Raw genomic sequence first — 13733 nt, 5'->3', positions numbered from 1 at the left:
TGAGAAGATTATTCTATTTTAGGTTTAAATAATTTTCTAGGACATTTATCCACACGCCTGTTCCAATTACATGACTAGACACTTCTATTCTGGGACATTCCTGAATTTTCATTTTCTCTATGGGCTTTTTAAACAGATAAATGGAAGACTTGAGCCTCAATAAAAACTGAAATGACCTTCATTTTAAGTCCTTCTAAGTATATCAATCAAATTGGGCTTGGACCTTGGGTTTATACCATATTTCAGCTTCATCGTCGTCCATGTGAAGTGGGTAGATAGATGAGAACATTGTCATTAGGCCCATCCACTGAATGAGGAAAATCCAAGTTTATAGTTATTATCACGTTGATGAGGTTTGTAGTTGCTGCTGCATGTGTAGACAAAGTTTGTCGATTCTTTGATGAAGCAAATAAGAGGCCAGCATGAACATCAGTGGAATTTCCCTCACAAATGTGTCTGAACATCTCTGTTCGATATGCCTTCCCTTCCTCGAGAACTTGCCACCTGTCTAATCCGGCAATGCCACGTTACAATTTTTGTTCTCAACAATCCTCATTCTTTAGCCCTGGGTTTCAAGTGTCTGTTTTCAGTCAGTGTGAAAGTGTAGACCGAGACAGAGTTTTCTCGGGAAAATATTTATAAATTAATGATAAACCAGCAGGATGAAAACTTACTACAACCATTGTTTCAGTGTCCACACCTGGAATGAAACATTTTCACTCATTAAAAAAGACACAAAGACAAAAACATAATCCAAGTACAGGGCAAAACCTGCTCTTTGAACTTGGAAAATTTTGTACCCACACGTATTCACGTGTTTCTTCTTTTTTTCTTCTAAGTTCTGTACACATTCACATGTTTTTTGATAGTGCTAAAGAAATTATTTTAATCAAATCATAAAACAAATATAATGAGAAGCCAAGTTAGAGATAAAACTATAACGTTTATGAGTTTAAAAGCTGAAATTGAAATATTAATAGTTAGAAAGGGCCAAAAATGTAAATTACTTCATTAATCAAAAGACAGGGTCAACAAAGAATAAACGCAAGCAGTGTTTGCGAGGCTGAAACTGTTGAAGCAATTAATTAAATGGCGACGATCCTTGTCTTTTATTATTCTATTTCCACACTGTTTTTCGAACACACATGGGCCAGTGTCGGTGAATTTTTCATTTCTTCATTTGGTGGCCTCACCTAAATAAAATTTTTTTTTTCAGAGATTCACGTGAAGCTGATCATCATCAACTGCAATCATAAAATGCGCGATCACCATCATCATCCGTCCCAATCCAATAGCAGCTACGGATCTCTTTTATATAACATCTTATTAAAATATAATTATTAACATAAATTTGAAATCATATATATTTTAAAATATTTTTAAAATTTAATATAATAAACTTAAATCATTAATTAACTTATTTATATATTAAGATTATTATTTTAGAATTTTTTGAAATTTAAACTTTCTTTATATATTATTTAGACTTTTAACAAAATTATATTTTTAAAATATAAATTTTGGACTTCTTTTAATTATTTTGAATTTTGAAATTTTTTGTATTTTTGTTAAGAGAGACAAATTTGCTATATCTTAAAAATTGTCAAGGACCAAAACGATATTTACACAAATTTACTATTCAAATTATTTAGGTTATTCAATCGTAAAATTCAACTTAACTCAAATTGAAACTCGAATAACTAGATTTGATTAACTCAAAAAATTTTAAAAACACTTTTTCAAACCGAAACAAATTTTACTCATCAGTACTTTTACTTCTCCAACTTTAAGCATCATTAATTATTCTTTTTAATTTAAAATTATTGTTAATATGAAAACATATTGTTTATTAATTATATTATTTGAATTTTGTACTGCATGTCGACTATATATTTAATTTTGAAGTATTATAGAAACTAAAACCTTGGACCAATAAATATATCATAAAAATGAAAAGCAAAACAACCTTAAAAATATATACCTATATTTCATATTTATACTAACAACCCTCTATCCGATTCGATCCAAGAAACTTGATATACAAATATTACATTTTGGTGCCAAAGTGATTTTGGCTAATCACTAATATATTTGAACATTAAAAAAATTAAGTTTTCATAACTTATATTTTTGTCCTTACTACTTGGAACACATTTGATCTTCCTAAGTACATGCCATTCTATTCAAACTTTTGAAACAAACCCTCTTGGCACTTGGAGATGTAGTGAGATAGATGCTCACAACCTCAATTACAACTCGTCAAAATCACTGTACCTAATCTGCACACGAAAAACAAAATCGTACACTGAGTAAAACTCAATGGTATTTCTATAATCCAAATATTTAAAGACAAAACAGTATAATAAGCACAATTAAAATTATAAGGACATATTAATGTCTAGTATCATGACTATAATTTTTTTTATTTAAACAATATCCTAATTCACACAATTGCTATATAAATGGTTATTCACATATCAAACCATATTTATTCGTACAATGGCATTAGTCATGCAATACTCAATTCATGCCTTAAACCGTGTCTAAAATTGGGTGCTCACTGACTTATGTCACACGGCCAAGCCACACGTCCGTGTGCTAGGCCGTGTGAGCATACTGACTTACAATATTAAGGTACAGGGTTCACACGGCAAAGTCACACGCTCGTGTGCTAGGCCGTATGCCACACACGGCTGAAACACATGCCCGTGTCTCTGCCAATGTGAAAATATTTGAGCATTCTGTTTTAAAATTTTAAAGTTACAGGGGATACATGGCCAAACCACACGCCAATGTATTAGCCGTGTGTCTCACACGATCCAGTCACACGCCCGTGTATCTGGCCGTGTGGACTCAAAATGAACCTTAAACAACAAGTTTACCAATCCCTACAATCTTAGACACCAAGCAACTCAAAAATCATTCATTCAACCAATTCAAAGCACAATCAAATACCTTCAAAACATGTCAAAATAATCAACCTAAATGTCTAACCATTGTATCCTCATAGGTACCACAATTATATTATCAAAATATATTAATTTAAACATCATTTAATCCATATTATAAACATACCAATTTCAATCAAAATTTTACCTAAATCATGAACACTTAAACATTAATTTGACATACCATATTAAAACTTCAAACACAAACACATGCTTATATATATCAACCAACATTAAAATTATAATATTGTTTATAACTAAACCACAAAATAGTTAACATTTAGACACCCTAGGTACATGCCGACACAAAAGAAATATACATCACCACGTTTGAGATCGGGATCGTTGATGGATGCTGAATCGGCGATCACACTTAAGTACCTAACCTGTGCACGAAAAACAAAATCATACGCTGAGTATAAACTCAGTGGTATTGTAACACCCCTTACCCGTATTCAACTCCGGAATAGGGTATGAGGCATTACTAGAACACTTACACATGTAAACGTATTAAACTGAGTTACAAAATTTCATTCAAATTTAAACTCTTCAAATTTTTAACATGCTTTTATAATTCTTTATAACATATCCTCAAAATATTATATTCATAACAAATAGGGCCTACGAGACCCGATACTTACTTATGTAATTCAAAGCTCCATTTCCATTTTATTCAATTCACAATATTTCGTGTTCACAATTCAAATTAATTTCTCAATCCAATATATATATTTCAATACCACACTCTCATACTATGAAACTTTATTTTCCCATATGAGCTTAAACCATGATCATCACATATCAAAGACAAATGTTCTTGACATTTCCATGACATAAACCGAATTAATCAATGCAACTCAATGATATAATCATCCATATATCATTATTATCATATATATATATCAAGACTAAATTTCTTATACATTTGGTCAATTGCTTTTCAAAACCGCAATAGTTCCTTCGGTACCAATACGTATTTACCATTCAATTTAACATTTACCGATTATAATCGGGCATATGACCATTATACACAATTATTTCCTACATTTTATTGTCCTCCTCCTCCTCTCCATTCCACATCCTTTATGTGTATATCACATTTAAACAACATTAACTATAATTTCTCTATTCACTAACATGTATATTCAAAGCTGTCTATTCGAGTCATAGTCACTAAATTATTTTTACCCGGAGCTACAGAACTCCAAATTAAGATCCGTAAATTTTATCCAAAACTAGATTCACATATATTCTTACCATAAAATTTTCATAATTTTTGGTTTAGCCAAATAGTACAGTTTATTCTTTAAAGTTTCCCCTGTTTCACTGTTTGACAGTTCTGACCTCTCTTCACTAAAAATTAATTATCTCACTGTACAGAATTCGGATATAGTTTCCGTTTGTTTCTCATAAAAATAGATTCACTGATAATTCTAAACATATAAACTTTATCCCATAATTATTTTTGTACAATTTTTTACAATTTTCCAAAGTCAAAACAGGGGATTCCAAACTCATTCTGACTCTGTCTAATTAAACTTCAAATATCTCAAAATATATAACTCTTTTGCTTTTTCTATTTCTTTTATGTGAAAATAGACTCATTAAGCTTCAATTTCATATATTATTCAGCCTCTAATTAAATTTCCACCATTTTGGTGATTTTCAAAGTCACACAACTGTTGCTGTCTAAACTGTTTTGTTGCTAAATGTACTCTTTCATAATTTCACTTTTTCACTTTCAATCACAATTCAATTCAAAATTTACTTTTCCATTTCTAAGTCGATATTCAATTCAGTTCCACACCTATATTCATTATTCAATTACACTTAGTCAATTTCCCGTTGAACACTCGGAATATACATAGATACGTAGAGAATTAGCACATAAGTGCCACATCGATATGTAGCCGGTTACCATCGATACGTAGCCGGTTACCAGCGATACGTAGTCGGTTACCACCGATATGTAGCCGGTTACCACTGATACGTAGCCGAAGCTACCACTGATACGTAGCCGAAGCTACCACTGATACGTAGCCGAAGCTACCACTGATACGTAGCCGAAGCTACCACTGATCAATAACACGGAAATGTCCACGGGCCCGCTCACACAAGTCGTCGTGTCTCGCAACACATGCTAGATCACCCAGCACCGGGACTCACCGTAACATCAGTAACATCGATCTCTAGTGACATGTCACTTGTATCCACTTCTATTCCTAAGTTCAACCGGGAATTTACACTTAACACTTTATTTTAAACACTTTATCACTTGAATAATTCATGAACAATTTTCCTTCCACATTCAATATTAATTCACATATCAAATATAATTCACAATTTATAAAAATATAACTATTATTTACACGTAACTTACTTTGATGCAATAATATAAAAATTTAGCAATTTAGTCTTTAATCTTTCCTTTTCTCCGGTCAAGGTCGATTCCACTTCTTTCTTGATCTATAATAACACATTTGACTTATTTAGTACTCACATTTATCAAAACAGTCCTTGACTCAAACTTTGGTAAAATTATAATTTTGCCCCTAAACTTTTACATATTTACACTTTTGCCCCAAAGCTCGTAAATTAAACTTCATCCCTTATTCTTATGTATTATGACATGTTGAACATTTTTCCCTTCTATAGAAACATCAAATTCCAACTCTAACACTTACTTATGAACATTTAGTATTTTTATCGATTATGTCGTTTTACTCGTTTTCACTCAAAATCGCTTAGCAAAAGTTGCTTAACATAATTCTAAGCTTCATATTCTATCATGAAACATCAAAATTCACACTTTTCATCTATGGGTAATTTTTCAGACATAAATTCTAGCTCGAATTAATGGTAGAGATAGCTTAAGCAAGTTATCGGGATGCGAAAAATACAAAGAACAAGAAAAACGGGGCTAGAACGGACTTACCATGAAGCTTGTAAGATGAACAAACCCTAGCCATGGTGTTCCCTTGCTACATACGGCCATGAAGAAAAGAATTGAAGAAGATGATAATTTATTTCATGTTATTTTGTCTTTATTCATTAATTAAGGCATTTTACCAAAATGCCCTTAAATAGCTTACTTACTAACCATGTCTATTTTTGTCCATAAATAACCAATGGTCTAATTACCATTTAAGGACCTCCAATTTAAAATTTCATAATAATTAGACACCTCTAACTTGTAGAACTCAACTTTTGCACTTTTTACAATTTAGTCCTTTTGACTAAATTGAGTGCCCAAACGTCGAAATTTTCGAACAAAATTTTTACAAAATAATTCCGTGAAATCGTAGACCATAAAAATATAAGAAAAATAAATTTTTTCCTTGTCAGATTTGTGGTCCCGAAACCACTGTTCCGACTAGGCCCAAAATCGGGCTGTTACAGGTATTTCTATAATCCAAATGTTTAAAAGCAAAATTAATATAACATGCACATTTAATCATACAATAACAATAACCATTCAATTAATTAGTTCATAACATATTCAGTTCTTATCATTTGCTATCTCAAATAGCTTTTCACAATATGATACACAATCAACGTGTCTCATTTTGATTTCACATTCAATGCTTTCCAATACCAATCATAGTATCATTTCATTTAATTACCCCTATTAACACGACTCAGACTCGGACGGATACACGGATCCAACCAAAACACACCAGTTTGGTACTCAGTACCTCATCGAATAATTCAAAATAATAAGTTGACACCCAGTGACTCATCGGCTAAACCGAAATAAATTGGCACCCAGTGCCTCATCGAATTAATCTGAAATAATAGATTGACACCCAATGTCTCATTGACTCATAGTCAAAGAATCTCTGAACTCTTCCAATCCTATGGCATGCCATCTATATCCGACTCAGCTCGATACAGTTAATAGGGTTTCAATTTCACAATTCAATAACAATCAATATCAAATATCAATTTTCCATATAATCACATGTACAATGAATTCAATTTAGTTCAATATCAAAATGTCATATGCTCACGTCAATTACTTACCATAAACATTAAATCAAAATACAAGAATTAATAATTAGAATCCCTGAGCTATTCCTCGTTGACTTTATCTTTTCCCTTCTTAATCGAGGTTTCAGACACAACATTAGCTATGGAATTAAAACAATTAAAATTCATCAACACAATACAATTCAATTTCACATTGAATATTTCAATTTTTATTCAACATTTGCCTAAATTCCAATTTAGTCCTTAAACTGAGACTAACTTTATTTCTACACAATTAGTTCTAAATTTTCATTCAATTCCCACCTTAAACTAGATTTAACTCTCTAATTTCACTTAAATCCCTAAATTTCAAAAATTTTATAATTTAGTCCATAATACTCAAAATTTATAATTTATTCGCAATTCAATCATTTTCATTTCTAACTTAAAATCTATCAATTTAGTCTCTAAACTCTGATTATTCAACATAGACAACATTTAAAAACTCAATAATTTCTAAAATTTTGACATAAGTTGGGTAGTATCTAAAACACCAAAAAAAATTAAAAAAAGAGAACTAAATTGACTAACCAATTTAGCTTTGAACTTTGAAAACCTAGCTTTCTCCTTTTCTTCTCTCTTTTTCCCTCTGTTTCGTTTTAATTATTTTTGTTTCTTTTTCTTTCGTTTATTTTGTTTATTCTTTTAGTTATTATTATAATAATATATATATTTAAATATTAAGTAATACATATTTTATTAATATGTATATGTATATTATTTTACACATGTAATTATTATTACCATACACTTGTTGAAATAAAGATTAATTACTTCTTTAGTCCTTTTATTTTTAATTTATAATTCAACTTTCACACTTTATGCAATTTAGTCCTTATACCTCATTACTCTTAATTCATACAAATTCACCTAACCAAAACCTAATTAACCACACAACTAACTTCGTAAATATTTTTAATAAATATTTACGAATCCGTTTTATGAAAACGGAGACCTAAAAATACACTTTCCAATACCCATGACTATCAGGTCATTACAATGTCATTTCAATATCAATTATAAAACTTTATTATTTATTTACCCCTATTAACATGACTTGGACGGATACACGGATCCAACCAAAACACACCAGTTTGGCATCCAGTGCCTCATCGGATAATTTGAAGTAATAAATTGACACACAGTGTCTCATCGGCTAAACCGAAGTAAATTGGCATGCAGTGCATCATCGAATTAATCCGAAGTAGTAAATTGACACCCAATGTCTCATCGACTCGAAGTCAAAGAAATCTCTGAACTCTTCCAATCCTATGGCATGTCATCTATATCCGATTTAGCCCAATACAGTTAATAGGGTTTAATTTCACATTTCAAAAACAACCAATATCCAATATAAATTTTTCATATAATCACATATACATGTGAATTCAATTCAATTCAAATAATCAATACAATCATAATATATATATAACAATTCAATAAATTTCCATCAACTTTAATTTAATTCAATACCAAAATGTCAAATACTCACCTCAACCACTTACCATAAGAATTAAATCAGAATACAACAATTAATAACTAGATTCGGATTATAGAAATACAAACCGAAAATTCCAACTATTCCTCGTCGACTTTATCTTTTTCCTTTTTAGTCGAAGGTTCCGGTACGACGTTAGCTATGAAATTAAAACAATAAAATTCATCAATACAACACAACACAATTCAATTTCATATTGCATATTTTAAATTTTTACTCAATATTTGCCTAATTTTTAATTTAGTCCCTAAATCGAGACTAACTTTATTTCTTTTACAATTAATTCTATATTTTCACACAAATTTCACTTTAAACTAACTCCTATTTTCACTTAAATCCCTAAATTTCAAAATTTTCACAATTTAGTCCCTATTACTCAAAATTTACAATTTATTTTACAATTCAATCCTTTTTCATTTCTAACTTAAAATCTATCAATTTAGTCCCTAATACTAAAATTATTCAACATAGACAACACTTAAAAACTAAAAAATTCTAAAATTTTGACATGAGTTGGGTAGTATTTAATACCGAATTTCAAAATATAAAATTACAAGAAAAAAAAGACTAAATTGACTAACCAATTAAGCTTGAAACTTTGAAACCCCTAACTTTGGTCTTTCCCTTTTCTTTCCTTTTCTTTCTTTTTCCTTCTGTTTCGTTTGTTTTCTTTTATTTGTTTCATTTACTTGTTTATTTTATTATATTTACTTTATTATTATATTATATATATTTACTTAAAAATTAAGTAATACATATTTTATTAATATATACATATGTATATTATTTTTACACATGCAATCACTACCACCCGCTTGTAGGAATAAAGGCTTAATTGCTTATTTAGTCCTTTTAATTATTCTTTAATCTATAATTTAACTTTTACCCTTTATGCAATTTAGTCTTTTTACCTAATTACTCTTAATTCATGCAAATTCACCTAACCAAAACCTAATTACATTTTTAATAAATATTTACGAGTCCAATTTATGAAAATGGAGTCTCAAAAATACACTTTCCCACACCCGTGAGTATCGGGTAGTTACAACCAATCTTATTTAGAGTCACTTTTGTTTGACTCGGATTATATTTTAGTCACTTGTGTTTGAAAACTTACATTATGGTTTTATTACGAAGTGGTCACTTTACCGTACCTTCCTAACGGCAGTCCTACGTAACAATCCAAATAAGTTTTAAATGCTAACTTAGATGTGCAGTTGCTGAGATGAAAATAGGTTTTTAATTAAATAAATTTAATTTGGACTGCCACGTAGGACATTTAAGTTGGCATTTAAAACCCATTTGGATTGCCACGTAGGATCGCTGTTAGGGAGGTAACGGAGCTTAACGGTAGAGTGACCATTTTGTAACAAAACAATAACGTAAGTGACTAAAACATAACATTTCAAACATAAGTGACTAAAATATAATCTAAAACAAACAAAATTGACTATTTTTATAATTTACTCTTTTATTTAAGAAATTCAACCAAGTTTAAGATATTTTTTTTCATTTAGATGCGATTGGATACAAGTAAATTTACCCCCCCCTTTTTTTAACTTTAACTATATAAACACTTGTTAAATTGGCCCGTCTCTGGAATTAGGAAAATTAATTGATATATTTGTGTAAGCTCCTCCCATCATCATCTCCAAGGCTGTAAAGCAGAAAAAAGAAAAAAAAGAAAAAAAAAAAAGGGATCATGTGGGAATAACTTATCCTTTTTTAAGGATGTCTTAGTGTTTTATTTAAGCTTGTTTAGTCAGTTGACACTTTAAAGAACTACATGTGCACACCAATAAGGAACTATAACATGGTAGTTAGGACAAATATTTAAAGTAATGTTTCTTTTTCCAATTAAATCTCTGCTTAGACTTTAAATTTTGTTATAAGAGAATCTTTCCTCCTCCTTCTTCTTCTTCTTCTTCTTCTTTTTACAAATATTTGCTAATACAGGTTTTTAAATAGAGAAAATATAATTTATATTACTATAAAATTAAAAACATTTAAATCATGCATATAAATTTTAAATAAATTAAAAATGTTTGACTATTTATTCTAGGTCAATGAAATTAACCTTTAAATATATATTAATAAAATCAATATTCTTTATTAATATGATAAAATATAATAGATTAATTCAAAATTTACAAAAATATATATTAATACAAAATTATTTTTCATTACTTTTCATTAGTTTTAGATGATAAGTAAGGAGAATCTAGAAAAATTTCAGGAGGGGCCATAATTAACCTATATATTTTTGAGAGGTCAAAATATAAATTTATCGATATCAATTTATGATTTCATCCTTTTTTTAAGAATTAAACATATATTTTTTATTTTAAAGTCAAAATACAATTTTATCATATATAAATTTATAATTTATTAAATTTAGCATAATTGGAATTTTTTTTTTGGTAAATATAAGCTTAAATAACAAATATAAGATAACGTGAGCAGTTAATGTGCTCTATTTGTGACCAGCAACGATTGTCGAATGTCATCCTCCAAAAATTCTCTTACATATCTAGGGGTTTCCTCCAAAATAACCAATTGATCCATCATGCCACCATCTGCCTTCGCGATGCAACCCGCAACTCTATTAACCTCCCCTTGGATATTTCTGAACTTAACTTCCAAATGTATCAAACACCCAACCATTTCGAATGAATTCCACATTCTAATTCAATTTGCCTGAAACCTCGATCCCAAGCCAACTTCAAACCTTCTAGAACAACTCTGACTTCTACTTGTAAGATATCAGTCAACCCAACTGTCATTTTGAAACCCACCAACTAAACACCGCTAGGCCCTCTCACCACCCCTTCAACCGCCGCCTTCGGAATTTGCCTTGCCACCGAACCATCAACATTAACTTTAACCCATTCTACCTCAGGTAATTGCCAACTTCTTATTGTCATAGATGTACAAACCCATTGTTTAGCTAATTCTTTAGTCTCCAAAGATTTTGTCCATATCCTTGTGAAATTAATAAGTTCAAAAATACTTCTACTAGAATGACAGAAAATAAAACCAACCGATAATAGAATAGAAGGCAACAAATTATCTTCATTCCTAATATTCCATAACATCCACCTCTTCCTTGGCAATTATCCATCTTTTTAGGAACTAGTGCCGAATGCGCTTTAATATTCGTCTCTAGTTATAAGTGAGTTGCCACTAAACTTGAGTAAAGAACCAAAAGAAAAATTCGAGTCACGATCTAAATTCATTTGATGTGTGAATAAAACTACCTATATGTATAAATATAATTATAATTACAAACAATATATATTTAAATAACGTAATTAAATATTCTTGAGAAATTAAAACTACAATAAAGCCATCACAAACGTTGATATTTATTTATTTATTAAATTTAATTTTGTTTCATATCTCCCACAAGACTATATACATATGTGTGTGTGCGCTGTATATATAACTTAAAATTGTATTGTTTTGGGTGGTTTGACTAAATTCTCTTAATTTCCTTACAGACCCTACTACCTAATATTCCCTCATGAGAGAACCTCAATCATTCGAATATAAATCTTGCAACTTGTTCGGTGATTCGGCCCGACGAGTTGCACAAAATTGTGGATTTGGTGTTAGATCAATTTGACTTGTGTTTTTCCAAAACTACGAATGCTTAAATTGCTTTTTTTAGTCATAACAAAACTATTTAAAAGAAACATCTTAAATAGCATAAAAAAACATTTTAATTTATACTTGTAGTTAAAATTTTTGACATGAATTTAAATCTTGTGATCTTATCTCATCTAAATACTATATAAAAAACATTTTAATTTAAATATATAAATCTTTATTTGAATACATTTTAATTATTAATTTAATTTCACTCAAATTCATTTTTAAAGTTTTACTTGTAACTCAAAAAAGTATGTTGGATTTTAAAATGATTTAATTAAAATAAAGTGAACCGAATTAAATGTGTTTCACTTCTATCAATGGATGTACATTAACAATGTATCGTTTTTATTCCACAATCAACGTTAAAAAAGTTATTACGTGTCTTTTTTAAATAATAATATATTAATAATTCATGTACATGTATATTCTTGCATATTCCTTTTTACTACTTTAAGCTTGGGAGCGGAAGTGGAGACTTTTGAAAACAGGCGCGGGATCAAAAGCATGGCATCTTTTTCTTTCTTGTAGATAATCATAGTATGGCATGAATAAAGTGAATGATATTTGCATGTTTCAAATTATAATTAACATTCATAGTGAGTATTGGGGCTTCATTTACAGGGAATCCCATGCAATATTTCTAAAAAGGAACTCCCACTTTTTTTCGCGCTTTAAAATGTTTCAATGACTTCAAAACCTATTTATTTATTTATTTCATATTATTGCCTTATTTATTCAAACTAATTACTTTTATATTCACTTTAATTAAATTAGAATTTATTATCAACTCTTCTATTAATATTTGTTTACATTTCTTTATCCAAATCCAAAAGACAAGTGGGAGAATCATGAAGAAATCACAGTATCTTGAATAAAATAAACGAGTTTTTATTTTTAAATTATAATACAATTATTATGCAATTATTTTTCAAAATCTAGGGTTAAGGGTTTAAACTTGACAACTCTTCTCTTATTGGGGCTCAAAATTTTTTGTTCCTGAATTTGACAAATATTCTCATATTAAGATTTGACTTTCTTTTATCCATATTAGTCCTTGAAAATCTTGAAATTTAAGAATAATTATCAAATTCAGGGTTTGATTTGTATAAAATAAATTTAGACCTCAAAATTATCAAGTTTAAGTCTTATATAGTGATTTAGCCCTAAAGTTTATTTATAGTAATATTTATTATTTTAAAATAAATGAGGTTTTTGATCAAATTATCAATTAAACTATTGTTGACTTACGATAATAATTCAGTAAAAAAGTTAAATAATAATATAGGTTTTTATATTGTGCACCAAAAAGATGAATATTTTTATATAATACACTCTGTAAAGTAGGGACCACCGTACATGACCTTCTCCACCCCCGGTCTTTCTGGTCTGATCAGCTGAATTGACAATTGTTCCTAAAATCTTTTATTTTCAACCGTCCGATCAAATGAAGAGGACTTAACTTTCGATAAACCCTAATACAAACAATTCCCTCCCCTAACTCTCTGCCCTCTCACTTTGACTCAATCACTTCATGCAGAACAAAAACCGAAAACAACAAAAGGAAAAGGAAAAGGAGAAATAAATAAATAAATGAGCTCCAGCAA

General features: G+C 29.6%; 1 long non-coding RNA gene across 1 annotated transcript; it reads right to left on the bottom strand.

The window, feature by feature from the left end:
• Window positions 1-1969: 1969 nt before the first annotated feature.
• LOC105769645 (uncharacterized) lies at window positions 1970-6235 on the bottom strand. The gene is made up of 3 exons (XR_001126060.2): window positions 5884-6235; window positions 3269-3334; window positions 1970-2279 (listed from the first exon to the last, which is right to left on the bottom strand). It is a non-coding gene; the product is annotated as an uncharacterized LOC105769645 (long non-coding RNA).
• Window positions 6236-13733: the final 7498 nt, after the last annotated feature.

This window comes from Gossypium raimondii, chromosome 5 (genome assembly GCF_025698545.1).
Source record: "Gossypium raimondii isolate GPD5lz chromosome 5, ASM2569854v1, whole genome shotgun sequence".
In the NCBI taxonomy this organism is placed as follows: domain Eukaryota; kingdom Viridiplantae; phylum Streptophyta; class Magnoliopsida; order Malvales; family Malvaceae; genus Gossypium; species Gossypium raimondii.
Note: the sequence above shows the minus strand (reverse complement) of the source record. Positions and strands in the feature narration are given on the sequence as shown.